Source organism: Chiloscyllium plagiosum, unplaced genomic scaffold (assembly GCF_037043375.1).
Source record: "Chiloscyllium plagiosum isolate Xiang-an unplaced genomic scaffold, Cpla_swu_hap1 HiC_scaffold_4, whole genome shotgun sequence".
Lineage (NCBI taxonomy): Eukaryota > Metazoa > Chordata > Chondrichthyes > Orectolobiformes > Hemiscylliidae > Chiloscyllium > Chiloscyllium plagiosum.
The window spans coordinates 139,205,533-139,220,366 of NW_028270142.1; the positions used below are offsets into that span (position 1 = coordinate 139,205,533).

At 37.9% G+C, this 14,834-nt stretch overlaps 1 protein-coding gene across 4 annotated transcripts in view; it reads right to left on the minus strand.

Moving 5' to 3' along the window:
* The window catches only part of vps13b (vacuolar protein sorting 13 homolog B), a 977,967-nt gene that overhangs the window by 569,896 nt on the left and 393,237 nt on the right, over window positions 1–14,834 (minus strand). The gene's annotated exons all lie outside the window — the stretch shown is intronic.

The following is a 14,834-nucleotide window of genomic DNA, read 5'->3' on the forward strand; positions in this document are numbered from 1 at the left end:
ATACTCCCCTCTGAATAGAAATCTTTGGAGTTTTAACCTTTTTCACCAAGTATGTAAGATAAGACCATAAGACATAGGAACAAAGGTAGGCCATTCAGCCGATCAAGCTTTTCAATAAGATCATGGCTGATCCTCAACTCCACTTTCCTCCCTTTTCCCCATTACTGATTAAAAATCTGTCGATCTCAGCCTTGAATATATTTAATGACCCAACCTCTACAGGTCTGTGTGTTAAAGAATTTCACAAGTTCACAACTCTCTAGAGAAGAAATTTCTCTGTCTTAAATTGCAACCCCCTTGTTCTGAGATATGCTTTCTGATACTAAGTGGTCCACAAGGAGAAACAATTTCTCCACGTCTACCTTCATAAGTCCCCTAGGAATCGTGTATGCGTCAATAAGGTCACCTCTTATTCTTTTATAACTCAATGAGTACAGGCCTAATTTACACATAAGACAGTCCCTCCACACTTGGTATTAAACTAGTGAACCTGGTCAGTTTCTCTATTGCATTTTGTTCTGAAGTCGATATCAGCAGTACAAAAATGCACAAACATACAACTAGCAAACAGCTAGCAAGTTGTCGGTGTGAATTCCAAGCAACTGTTAGCATTTGGAAATAAATTTCATTTCCCACGCTTACTTTTAATTATGTCAGTAACACTAGTGTTAACTTCACAACCATGCACATTTTAGAAAAACTAATTTGTTAAGTGACACAGGCCCTAAGTAGATTATGGAAGCAACGATACCAACAACTTTTTATTGAACCCTATAGTCATTATGCGTGACAATTTCTCCACCCAACAACTCCACAGAACAAACATATTCACAGCAACAAATGCTAGAAGGAGACACTTTACGCTCCTGCGGAAGCAGTCAACCCAATAGACTCCAACCCAGTAGGGGGTAACATGATCACTTTCCGTAAAGAGTCATCGAGCATGTCAATCCTCCTAGCATGACTAAACCGCACACAGACTGCAGTGTGTGCCAATACTTTCAAAATCTCTTTGCAAATGCTGCCCTCGCTGGGTGGTTTATCAGTGCTAAAGAAGACTAAGAACTTTTTTTTGACATGCCCATAATACAGGAAATGGAGAAATAAGTGAGAATTGAATTCAAAAAGAATGTGATAAGGAAGGTGTTAACAGTGGAGTTGGCTGTCACCAATGAATTCTTCCAGCAGTCAGACCTATAAATCAGCAATATAATCCAATCATGTGCTTCCTGACAGCTCTGAGCCCCTTTGTAGCCTGTACCTTTAGGCCTGTTTTTCATCAAGCAGGTCTAGACCTTTGACATGATAATAAACTGAAATTAAAGTTGCCTTACTTTATCAGTGAGAGGGAACACCAAAAGATTACTGAAGCTGCTTTTGGATTGCTTCAGTGTTACTGCCTCCCACTCTGGAGCATCATACATGTTGGAGATCTTCCCGATCACCATTCTTTGGAAATCTCCTTTCAAGGCAGGAACCAATGAGACACAAAAGCGTATAAAGTGAATAAAGTGAATAGTCCCTTGCAGAAATAGACACAAAGTAGGTTTTTAATTTTGGACTGAAATCTAATAAACTGAGAAAAAGAATCATCACCAAATGCAACTCTCGATAGTGCGTGACATATATAAAATCATAAAATCACTGTCTATATCAGCTGCTTCCCTTGAACGGAGGCAAAAAAAAAATCAAACTTCAGTACAGCAAATAGCAACATTTTGTTTTCTTGGCACCCCATAAAAAAGCAACAATTTGTATTTAGCATATATACTCATAGAAAAATTTAATTATTGAGACTAGTTTCGTTTTAAGTAAGGAAATAAGATTTGATTTTCACACAAGTAATATTTCTAAATATTTACATTGACTGGGTCCACATTGATTTTGTGCATGAATTTGCTGGTCTGGGCCTCTCTTACTGATTGATCAATTGTCCTTGACCTCTTGATGTCACACAGATGGGACAATGGCAATATCCAATCGACCATCACTGGATCAGTTGCCCTGTTAAAGTCTGAATCCAGATGCCAGGGTTAGGGGATCACATCAACACACCATTCTGTCACTACTGCTCCTTCACAGGCACAGCTGTGGTTTGAACTGTCCAGAGACAGAAATGGAGGATTTGTTGTAACAGCTCCAGCTAGATACACAGATCATCATCAAAGTTTTCCTCTACCATATATCCTACCTGCCACCTTTCACGATGTGTGTAAAGTAATTTTAGGAGGAGGAGCATGGACTTTGATCCCGAAATTTAAAGTCAAAATTATGGGCCCTCTTTTACACCAGATCAACTTTTACCAGGAGAGCTATTATGAGGCAAAATTGTAGACCAAGGTAGACAAGGAGCAATTAAGAGCCAACGACTAAAAGCTTGGCCAAAGAGCTTGACATAAATCTCAAAGGAGGAAAGTGAGAAGGAGAGACAAAGAGTACTAGGGATCAAATTACAAATCCTAGCATAGAGGTGGCTGTGTCTTTGGCTGATTAATGAACAAGTGATTGAATTATTGTCACATGTACCAAAGTACAGTGAAAAGTTTTGTTTTTGAGCAGCACAGGCAGATCATAGTAAGCAAGGATATACAGATCAGAAGTTGTAAAAACACTTAAACAGAGGCATACAGATCAAGTGATTGAAGTAAGGGATATGTAAGAGGTTAGAATTAGAGCGCCACAAATATCTCAGCAGGTTGAGAGGCTGGAGGATGTTACAAACATGAGATGGGTCAAGGCCATGAGTAATTTGAAAATGAGGGTAAAATCTTTTAAAATAGAGGCATTCCTATTAACCAGCAGCTACCGATTTCAGGCAACTGTACGAATTTATAATTTTCATTTATTTTACAAGCTGGACATCAATTTAATTTGAACAGAGTGACAAATATACAATCAGGAATAATTTATATCTGAAATGCCTATCATGGAAATGATCAGGTCAGAGGTAAAACTGGCTTTATTACCCAGCCAAGTGTAATCTCCATCAGAATCAACAGAGACAAGCATGAACAGCATGTAAATTACACATTCCACCCAAACGCACCAGTATCCACATTCTTAGTTTTAGCTTAAAACTACTACATATTTTATACCAATCAATAAAGCCATAAACATGTTTAATGTTTAAAGCTCAACTCCTTTTTACATTTCGGCCAAGCATGAATTTGATTCAAATTTATATCTGCATCAAACTGCAAAACGATGATTTTGAATCAACTATGCATTCTAGTAAAGATTCTCTAATAATTAAAGTGGTTCCCATGCATATATAAAATGGTGATCAGAAGGAGAGGAGATGGGCTTTGATCTTTCATTTTTAAAAAGAAATCATTAAGTTCTGATTTTCTAGCATTAATTCCTGTTTCTTGGTATAGATCTGTTTGGAAAACAACAGAATATCGCTCAGGTCATGTGGTGATGACAATGAGATGAGTATCTCTGGTCTCAGATCCAAAACTCATTGCTGTATACTGTGAAAATGAATTCAATATATCTGCTAATTGATTAGCGAGCTCAACCTGTGTTTTAATGTGACACCTACTCTTGCAGAAAACAACATCTGTCTAATAGCATCAACAGTGTAATTGATAGGAAAAGCATTGATACCTAAAATCCCCCCAGTTTAAAATCAAACATTTAACAAAGGACTCTGAAGTAAAATAGCTGGGTGACTTCTCGCTTTTCCATCATCACCAAATTCACTTTATGCATTAAACAGAGTAGCTGAGAAGTTGCAAGCAAATCTGTGACATCCCTGTTGCAAATCAACAGCTACTGAATCAAATAAACCAATAAACAGTTCATGATATTACAATAATTACAGACCTAGATACAGAGATTACTGTATTATCTCAATGCCCAATGCCATATCTCATTTCCAGCTACTTGAGCACCTGGCGCTAGCTGAACTTGTTACATCAGTAAGTACCTGTGACCTTGTCTTGGTCAAAGTCGAAAAGTGCACAATGAGAATGCAAGAAGGAATTTCAGATGGATTAAAGGCTTAACAAATGCTAACAACATCCTTATCCACAGGGATAGACCTCAAAAAGCAGATGGTATTGATTTAACTTATCAATTTATTGTTTGCAAAACAAGTAAACAGCAACCTCTTTTCAACATCTAAGTATATTACACTAGCAACAAAACTCTGAATTTTAGCAACTGTTGTATGCATCAAATTTTTTTTAACGCCACCTCAATCTAATAAAGTGTACTAGCTTGCAGCAATCTTTTAAAACACATTCTCTGTCTGCTACTCCTGCACAGTTCATCATTCTACTTCAATATTGCTATAACCCTCTTAATTCTCATAATTCAAAACAAGGGATTTCCTTGCAAGTTCCTTTTTCAATACAGTTGGCTAATATTTCTTGAATAATAGTCTGTCCTGATCTAATTCAGTAATTAAAATGTGGTCAAGAGAAAGCTTTTATTGGTGAATTTCCAAAGTTAATCTGACTTATAACTGTAGGGTTTGAGGTGTCCAATATCTATAGCAGCAGTGATGAACTCGCAACCCACAGAAGCATGAATCTCAAATTCCAGCTTCAAGTGTCATTCACACTCACTTGCCTCATTGCCCATGGGTACATTTATACTGGTAACTTTGGAGTTGGTGTGAAGAGGTTTACCCTTCACAGTGATCCGAAACAGTGATCCAAAGCTCGACTCTGATACAACCTGACTGCAGTGAAGTACTAAGAATCCCCCATGGATGGAAAAAAAATTGCATCAGCTTGAACCTTGACATTAATTTAAATGTTTGGAGCATGGCAATTTTCACGCTTGCTTGGCGTTCCTTCCTGTGCAGGACAGCTGAGGTTAGAGACACAAAGCAATCAGACTCACTTGGACTCTATATACATTGAAGCCTAAACTTCATGAGTTCACAAACTGGTCACTAAAAATGGACAGCTGGCTTAGTTTTGGATAAACATAATATGGCAGGGGCCAATGTTATCCCTCATCCAACCCAGAGAGGCGATAGCAAACACTGTTTTATGACCCTGAGAAGACCCCTCCCCACATTAACCACCTTCAATGGTAACAGATCGCGGCACGGTGGCACAGTGGTTAGCACTGTTGCCTCACAGTGCCAGAGAATCGGGTTCAATTCCCGCCTCAGGCGACTGACTGTGTGGAGTTTGCACATTCTCCCCGTGTCTGCGTGGGTTTCCTCCTGGTGCTCCGGTTTCCTCCCAAAGTCCAAAAATGTGCAGGTCAGGTGAATTGGCCATGCCGTAGTGTTAGGTGAAGGGGTGAAATGTAAGGGAATGGGTCTGGGTTGGTTGCACTTCGGCAGGTCGATGTGGACTTGTTGGGCCGAAGGGCCTGTTTCCACACTGTAAGTAATCTAATCTAATCGCTCAAAGTTCAAGGATTTGCAAATAATAAAACATAAACGAAGAGGCAGCATAATTTAAATTATTACTTGTAAACCCAATTAAATTTCCACCACCAGTTGTCTCTACCTTACAACTCTCACTTCAACATATGAATTACATTGAGCTTCAAGAATTGGTGATCTGCAGCATCCACATGACCTATATTAGGAAGAAACGAAATTTGCCCTGCTCTGCATCTATCCATAACACTATGTCAGAATTGAAATTCTATCAAACATTTTCCTTCCCTCCATTTTCCATTGTTAAAGACAATTATTGCTATAATAAAGATGATTATGACTGAGAATATTTTTTTTTAGATTTAGATTAGATTAGATTAGATTAGATTACATTACAGTGTGGAAACAGGCCCTTCGGCGCAACAAGTCCACACCACCCCGCCGAAGCGCAACCCACCCATACCCCTACATTTACCCCTTACCTAACACTACGGGCAATTTAGCATGGCCAATTCACCTGACCTGCACATCTTTGGACTGTGGGAGGAAACCCACGCAGACACGGGGAGACCGTGCAAACTCCACACAATCAGTCGCTTAAGGCAGGAATTGAACCTGGGTCTCTGGCGCTGTGAGGCAGCAGTGCTAACCACTGTGCCACCGTGCTGCCCACCTTCTTCAATCATATCTTCAATATGTTTGAGAACACTACATTAGGCTAGAAGACCTTTGGAATTCTGACCGTACTTTATATATTTAAGGATGTGATAGACATATTTTTGATGTCTTAGAGATTTGAACGATATGGAAATGACACGAAAGTTGAATAAGCAGAAACCGAGTCAGCATCGCACTGAATGGCAAAACAGCCCCAAATGGATTCATGTTTTAAATCTGCTCCCGCTCCTGTGTTTTATTTAGACTTTTTAACCCTAACGTTAACTATCATCACAATGATATTAAATGAAAGAAAACAAAATTGATATTAATTTTTGCCTCTTCAGAATTTATCTCTTTCCAGATATCCTTCTCTTCTGTAAAGGCAAATGCAAAAAGAAGTTTGCTCCATTATTTTTGAGCATTATTTCCTAATTGTCTCAATGATAAATATCTTTTGACTCTCATCACCAGCAACATTTCCTTAGATCATATATGTGGACAACATTTGCATTACCCTGGATCTGTTTTTGCTTTTACTCCCTAAGACCATAAGATGTAGCAGCAAAAGTAGACCATTCAGCCCCAATGAGTTTACTCCACCATTGAATGAGATCATGGCTGACCTGATAATCCTCAACTCCACTTTCCTGCCTTTTCCTCACAATCAATTCCCTTACTGATTAAAAATCTGTCTATCGCAGCCTTGAATATATTTAATAACCAAGCTTCAGCTACTCAAATGGTAAAAAAATTCCACAGATTCACTCCCCTCTGAAAAAGGGAATTCCTTTTCATCTATGTTTCAAATGTCTGACCCCTTATTGTGAGATTATGCCCTCTGGTCCTAGACTCTCCCACAAGGGGAAGCAACCTCTCCACATTGACCCTGTCATGTCCCCGAAGAATGTTGTTTGTTTCAATAATGTTGCCTCTCATTTTTCTATACTCCAAAAGAGTGCAAGTCCAATCTACTCAATCTCTCTTCAAAAGAGAGTCTCTCCAAACTTGGTATCAGCCTCATTAACCTTCTCCGCACTGCCTGCAATACATTTCCTGACGTAAGGGGCCCGATACTGTTCACAGTATTCCAGCTGTGGTCTGATTACTATCTCGTGTAGTTCAGGAAAACCTCCCTACTTTGGACTGGAGTGCACAAAGTTAAAAAAAATCACAACACCAGGTGAAAGTCCAATAGGTTTATTCAGAAACACTAGCTTTCAGAGCACTGCTCCTTCATCAGGTGGTTGACAACCTCTTGTGCTTCCAAATCAACCTATTTGACTGGTGTTAAGAGATTTTTAACTCCCTACATTTAGACTCCATTCCCAATAAAAGGTCAATATTTCATTTGCCTACCCTATTACACACTGAATGAGGATTTCTAAATCCCTTTGCTCAGTAACTTTTTGAAGGCTTTATTTTAAATAATATCCAGCTCCTCTATTCTTCCTAAGAAGTGCATAATCCACATTTCTCCATCATACATTCCATTCTGCTATGTTTTTGCCCACTCACTTAACCTTTCTATATCCCTCCTCAGATTGTGTGTATCATCCTCACTATGTGCCTTCCCACCTATTTACATCAGCATTTACTTTGTCCTGGCTTTCCTTATCCTGTTTGTTAACTTTATCTTTTTATTTTATGTTATTATACTTGTACTCTACATTGGCCATCAATTCCCATCAATTTTAATTAGTTCTTTTCCCTTCAATTAAGTGTGGCCTCCTAAAAATACTAACAGCTTTTAAATAAAATTAGGAAATCTATTCACTTCATAAACCGACCATATTTTTAAACATGCCACTATTATTGTAGTCCCAAGTGATAATCTTCTCTTTTGACCCTACCTCAGTCTTCATTTTCCTAAAAGTTTTCCAGATTTAATTACTGTTCTGGCTCTGTATGGGTCTTTTTCCTGTTTAATTATCTGTAAATCTTAAACCTTATCGCTTCAGAGCCACTACTCTCAAGATTTTCACCTATTTAGCTCATTTACCTAGTCATACACAAGATCTAACACTACCTCCTTCACTCATTAGCCGATTAACCTCCTGCTTAAGTCATGCACAAATATACAAATCCTTCCTACTTGCATCATGCATTCATTTATTAATTCTTTCTCTTTCTCTGTCCTAAATAAACATGAGATAATCAAAATCTTACTGAACAAAAACCTTGTTATTCCTGTTTATCTTTCTAATCTACCTATCAGACTCTATAAGACATAGGAGCAGAATGTGGCCATTCAGCCCATTGAGGTTACTCTACCATTTTATCATGTTTCTCAACTTCATTCTCCTGCCCTCCCCCCATAACCCTTCATCCCCTTACCAATGAAGAACATAACTATCTCTCGTCTTAAATACACTCAATGACTTGACCTCCACAGCCCTCTGCCACAATGAGTTCCACAGATTCACCACCCTCTGGCTGAAGAAAACCCTCCTCGTCTCAGTTTTAAAGGGTGATCCCTTCATTCTGAGGTCGTGTCCTCTTGTCCTACTGATGGAAACATATTTTCTATATCTACTCTATCCATACCTCGCAGTATTCTGTAAGGTTCAATCAGCTTACCCCTCATCCTTCTAAAGTCCATTAAGTATATACCCAGAGTTTTCAACTTCCTCATATGACAAGCAGATATACATGCAGATATTTTCTCCCATTTTCTTCCCACAATTTGGAGGTCCAACACACACTACTAATGTAAAGAGCTCCTTTTAATCATTGAGCTCCACATTAATTCTATTTGCATTTTTTAACTTGACTGCATCAGTCCTCCCAACAGCACGCATTCTTTCTTTTACCAATATTATTGCTCTGCTGTTTACATTAAAATAATCCTTCCTTCATATATCTTATGGCCAATATATTTATTTTCTATTTTTACCCAGCTTGGAACCAAGTTCCCGATGGGTTCTGTTGACCCTTTTAGTGAAAAACATAGTCAACTGCTGGGTTTACGGCCTCCCCACTGCTTTTATCTGCCAGTAATGCTACTGTCCCAAAAGGATCGCCTGTCTTTAGATTTGTAGTGTTGAGCACATGCTCCTATCAGATCTGTCACATCCACAAGCTGTACCCATTACTCCACTCCATTAACATTCCACACTGAAAGGGCTTTGCCAGTTTTATGAGGAGAATTCACAGAATACTGGGTCAACAAAACTATAGAGATTCCTTAATCATAAACCTATTAAGAGAAGAGTCCATCAATGTGGATTTGTTATGAATTAACACTTCATTTAATATTTAATTTGGCTTCAATCTCAATTTAAAAACAATTCAAACCCAGCCAGACCATCCACATCAAAAATCAAACTAGTTACTGCAGGTTAGCCAACTCAGTACAATTGTGAATACGCCAAGAATAAGATATTTTCCTTCAAATTTGAAACAAACTGATTAATGTATAAAAGTCCTCGGGCCCAGCTTGAGTTAAATTGCCAACTGCAAGTCTGATTAGAAAGGCAGTACAATACCTGAACAAAATGTTCAAGATATATACTGTGCAATATCAACACCAAGAAGTAAAATTAAGTGCATTACCTTTTTGGCTGTGGTTTACATACATTTCCAGGGTTAATCTATTAAAACAAATTGTGGATCCTTACAGCTCACACATTATTAAAGTCTAACTTTGTACAAGTTAATACAGCTGTGCTTTGCTGGCAGTAAGCTCACTTGTAACAGTAGCGTGGTATTGTACAATTAAGAAATCAAGATTGATTGCTAAGAAAATCATTGGTATCAATCAACATGAATTACACGAGTTTGCTACAACGAAACTCACTGCAATAAATCACACCACGGTGAATTTTATGATGTACTTCTGTTATCAATTAATGTGCTTATTGATGTATGTGTGCAGAACATCAGCAAAAAAAGCTAAATAACCATGAAGCAATATTCAGGAAGGATTGATACCAGTTATTTCTGACAGCCATCATATTATAACATCTATATTACAGGTTACAACTAGAAACAACAGCATTAACAAGTATTAAATATTTTGAACCATTCAGATAAATCAGGTTCTCCTTATACCATAATGTCTTTTGAATTCTATTTTTTCCATGTACCATAAGAAATTGATCAAAGCGAGCATTGATAACTCGTACCAGTTACCATTTAGCATGTGACCATTCATCATCTTGTCAAATTGGAAATGCCTCAAAAAATCTGACTAATTTGTTTAACTTTGACAATTTACATCAAGAATAAGATAGTTCATGAAAACAAGGTACAACTGTTTTACTCTAGAAGCAGCATTAATCAAAGCTGCCATTTTGAGACTTTAACGTTATACAGTATATGCCTCATTTTAAATTCAACACTTCGCAGGAAAATAATCATGTTTGTTCTAATGAGGGAGGAGGGCAACAATGTGGAGTAGATTGGGGTGGATTTTACAAGTTTGAATTGATTGTAAAAGAGGCTTTATCTTTTGAATTACAACAAACGCTGAATATTCAGATGTTTCCTCACAAAAAGACCTGAACATGCTACACAGTACTGAAAAACAACAGGTGTGCAAACTCTTGCCATTAAAATTTGGAATACAAGTTCCCAACATAATGAGGGAGTCAGGAGCAAAGGAGAACAGGAGGATGAGTGAACAGGCAAACACGTTGGTTGGGGGAGATGGGCAGGAGAGGAGAAGGGATGCAAGAAAGGACAAGGTTGGCATCAGGTGTCAGGGATGGGACATGGGGTGAGGGATGGAGAGAAGAGAAAGGAATGGGAGAATGGGAATGAAATTATGCGGGATACATCCACACAAGACAGGTGGGAAGAGAAAGGGACAGATGAGACTGAGAAGGGGATGAAAATCAAAATTGATTGGACAAGCACTCTGACTGTAAACAGTAATTCAATAAATGATACAGTGAGCCATGATAAATGATTCAGAACATGGTTTCAACTATACTGCTTATAGAAAAGACAGTGATAAGAACTGCACATTGTAGGTGAATTATAATCAGCAGAGGGTAATAACAGCTGATCAGGATAAGGTTTGAGATTTCCTTTACCTCATGGAGCCCTGTTTCAGAACAATATCTGAACATTGTTGTAGTTTTCTGCAAACAGCCGTATGGTCCTTCTCGGAATAGGTAGTATTATTTTGCTAATTTAAGTTCAATGTTTAAAATGTGGAAATTGTTGAGGAGTAAGATATTATCACTTAGATAAGATTTGAATATGATAAATCGATCTTGTAGTTGATTAATGATCTTCCAAAACCGATCTCCATCAAATGGTGATATGAAAAAATTCACATTTTAAATAAATTTGTTACGTCTTTGATAGTTATCATTGTAAGACACTGAAACATATAAAAACAAACAGCAACTTCTCTTGACATCTGCCCATGTTTCAGTATGGATCAACCTCATTCATCCACTGAATTGTCATGAGAGACCTTGTAAATGTAGTTCATATAAATTAAAGAAACTTGAAATACTGGCAGACAGTTTAAGTATGAATCATTTTCTCCTGTCAAAGAAACATTTGTTCCTCTATCACAACACTCAGTGCTGAAATGGTGACAGTTACTATATTTAATTGTGCAAATCCACTGACATCCACCACAGTATTATCTTTACTACTGTGAAAATTTACAACCATGCATCCATACAATGCCAGTTAGCTCTGACTCAATCTTGACAGATGAAAGGCTGAATTGTGCAAGATCTAGACTGCACATGCACTTGAATTATACATGGGTGAATGGTATTGCAATAAGTTTACACAAACATCACTTTCAACTAGATAACGCATGAAAGCATGCCACATTAAATTATTTTGGCTAAAAAATCAAATTAAACTGTTTTTTCTAAGAAAGCATGTTCACCCTGCATTACAATAGTTTCCAGGTCCTAAAATTATAGCAACAGCTTGCTTTTGAAAATTCTTCACTTTGGTCAATACCATATTCTGTTCATCAAAACACACACACACACTCAAGATTTAGTGTGCTGCTATTTAGAAAAGGAAAGTTATTGTCTTAGCATGGGTCCTGTAGCACTTCAAACTGAAATCCAAACTGTTAATCTGTACTTGGAGCAACACACATTTTGGAGACTCTTGGGAGAAGTGTGGGAAGTTTTCAGCATTTGGGTAAACCACTTCAATCTTTAAGCCAACACAAAGGCAAGCATAGCCACAGGGTTTCCAAAAGGTCAAGAACAGTCAGAGAAGGAAAGATACAGTTCTCCCTGACCTGAGAAAGACCTTTGAGATAAGCATGTGTATAAGGAGAAAGGGGGTTGGAGCAATGGGGGCCAAGGGTGCTCGACATCAATACAGCTAGTAAATGAGACAAGAATATAAATGTATACAGCTCTGAATGCAAGATGACCAATACAGGCTAGCCACTTTGAGGAGTGTGTACAAAATCTGTAAAGCGGAAAAGCAGACTTGTTAGTTTTTTGCAACGCATACAAAATAAAAAAGGTAGAAGTCCATTATTGCTGTAATGTGCTGAATGAATGTGCTGCATGATTGATAGTTCTGGTCAAAAACCTGTAACTTATTATTAATAATTTCAAATAATAAGTTGCTACTTTAACCAGAGCTTATTAAATGAGTCAACTATCTACCTCAGTATCAGCAGTACAGCACAATTAAACAACCGTTTAACTGACTTTTAGAGTTTTAAGAATATCATGCAGATTAACTGTGGTCTTGGTACATGTTATCAGAAAACAACAAACAGATTTCTCCAGCAACCTAGCTTTATGGTTTGATGATCAAAAATATAAGACAAATGCTTGAAAGAAAAATAAGTGCAGTATAATAGGCTACTGGGGACTGGCTATTTTAACCAAGTTGAAAGCAAAGGATAGTGATAAAAAATGTGTCAAACTTAGAGTTCACTAAGCATTCAGCCCACTTCAACTTTAGTTTTACTGTTTTGTACACACATTTTCTTAGTTCCGCCATGTATTTTGCAATTTTAGATGCACCAAGATCATGGTGCAGGATTCCCTACACTAGAAGTACAGAAGCGCTTGATAGGATATTTCAGCAGCATGAATGTTCAGGAAGAGAGAGTTGGCGTAAAGTGAATGTTGGTCCAGCGAAATTAGCCCTTTGACATTAACAGGAAACTAAAGGCAAGGTAGATGCCCATGTCTGACAACATTGGTTATCTGTGAAATTCCCTTTAGAAACCTGCTCCATATCTCCAGTTCTCTCTCTTTTGTTGACTTAACCATTCTGACCATGATTTTAGCGAAGCAGCTACATTTCATACAGACCAGTGCCAAATCTTTGTCAGATACTGCACCAGTGATGCACTTTAAACCACACTGACAGCACTGAATAAATACAGGTAATTGTACTTCTCTGGTGCACCAAGCTATGACATGAGAAGCGATTTCATCACATTGTAAATGTGATTTGTCCACATAGAATCACAGAAATATTACAGCGCAGGACAGAAACAAAAACAAGGAATGAAGTGGGCCATTCCACTGCTGAAGCATGCACTACCATTCAAACACGAACATGACTGCTTTAACCCAGGCCTCAACCTTTTTTCCCATTTCCTCATAGCTCTCAACTCCTCTATATTTCAAAAATCTACCTACCCACTTTTTAAATACTTTCAAACTTCCTCAACTCTCTGGAATAGAGATTTCCAGACATTCACAACCTTCAGAGAAGAAATTCGTTCACATCTCAGTTTAAAATGAGCTTACCCTTCTTCTGTAACTACATACTCTAGTTCAAGATTCCCTCAAAAGAAGGCCACTTAACTCATTGTGTTTGTAATGGCTCTCCAATTGAGTATCACAATTTAATGCCATTCCCTATACGCATGCATCTTGTTTCTATTTAAGTACTCAAATAATTGCCTATTGAATGCTTCAATTGACTTGTCTCAATCACACTTCCAGGGAATGTATTCCAGGCCCATTCAGATGAGTCAGATGGGAGGAGGCACATATATAGACATAACCTTTTCAGTCGAATGGCCTGTTTCTGTGCATTAGTACTATGTAATTCATTGCAACAAGATTAATTGAAAATCACATACCCCAAAGCTGTAAAGAGTTATTGCAAGAATTTTAAAAAATTATCGTCCTATCTGCACTGATCTTTGGATGTGTAGTTAAAATTTTTATGGGACAATAACAAATAAGATTTGACAAACAAATGATCTTTAGACTTGTTTACACAGAAGTCTTTGTTAGGGTCGAAACTGGGTTTCATTCCATAAGCCTCCAGTGTAAACATTTAGAATTACACTATAACCAGACTAGCTCCTGGCACTCTGCCCCAAATTGGACTGCCATCAGTGTAAATATTGAAGGCACCAAAGTTCTGAAGCAGCATATGAGCTAGTTCACTAAGATTGCAATCCAGAGAACATTTCTGGAAGAACAATTCCTTTATAAAGCAGCAGACAGATAGACTGGAAGATCCTTGTGAATGGAAATAATGGTCAACTGGAGACTTGATTTAAAATGCAAAGTGTTTGTCTTCTATCATACTAAATTAAAATTGTACCTATACAAATACCACAATTTGGCTCAGTAATGTACAGAGGCCAGGCTCAGCAACAAACATGAACAGGGTATTCAACAACAGACCATTATAGTTGAGCACATCCCTTCATACACATGACATTGATGATCGTGCACTACCGATAGATGATGTTAGATTGTGATCAGAATAGAAATCTCAGATGATCATGCCCTTTACAACCTCAAAGGACTAAGGCCAAATGTTGCTCATCTTATACAAATCTATACAGCTTTGGCAGGGTAGACTTTGAGAGGATACTTCCTCTTTGGGGGAACCTACGACTAGA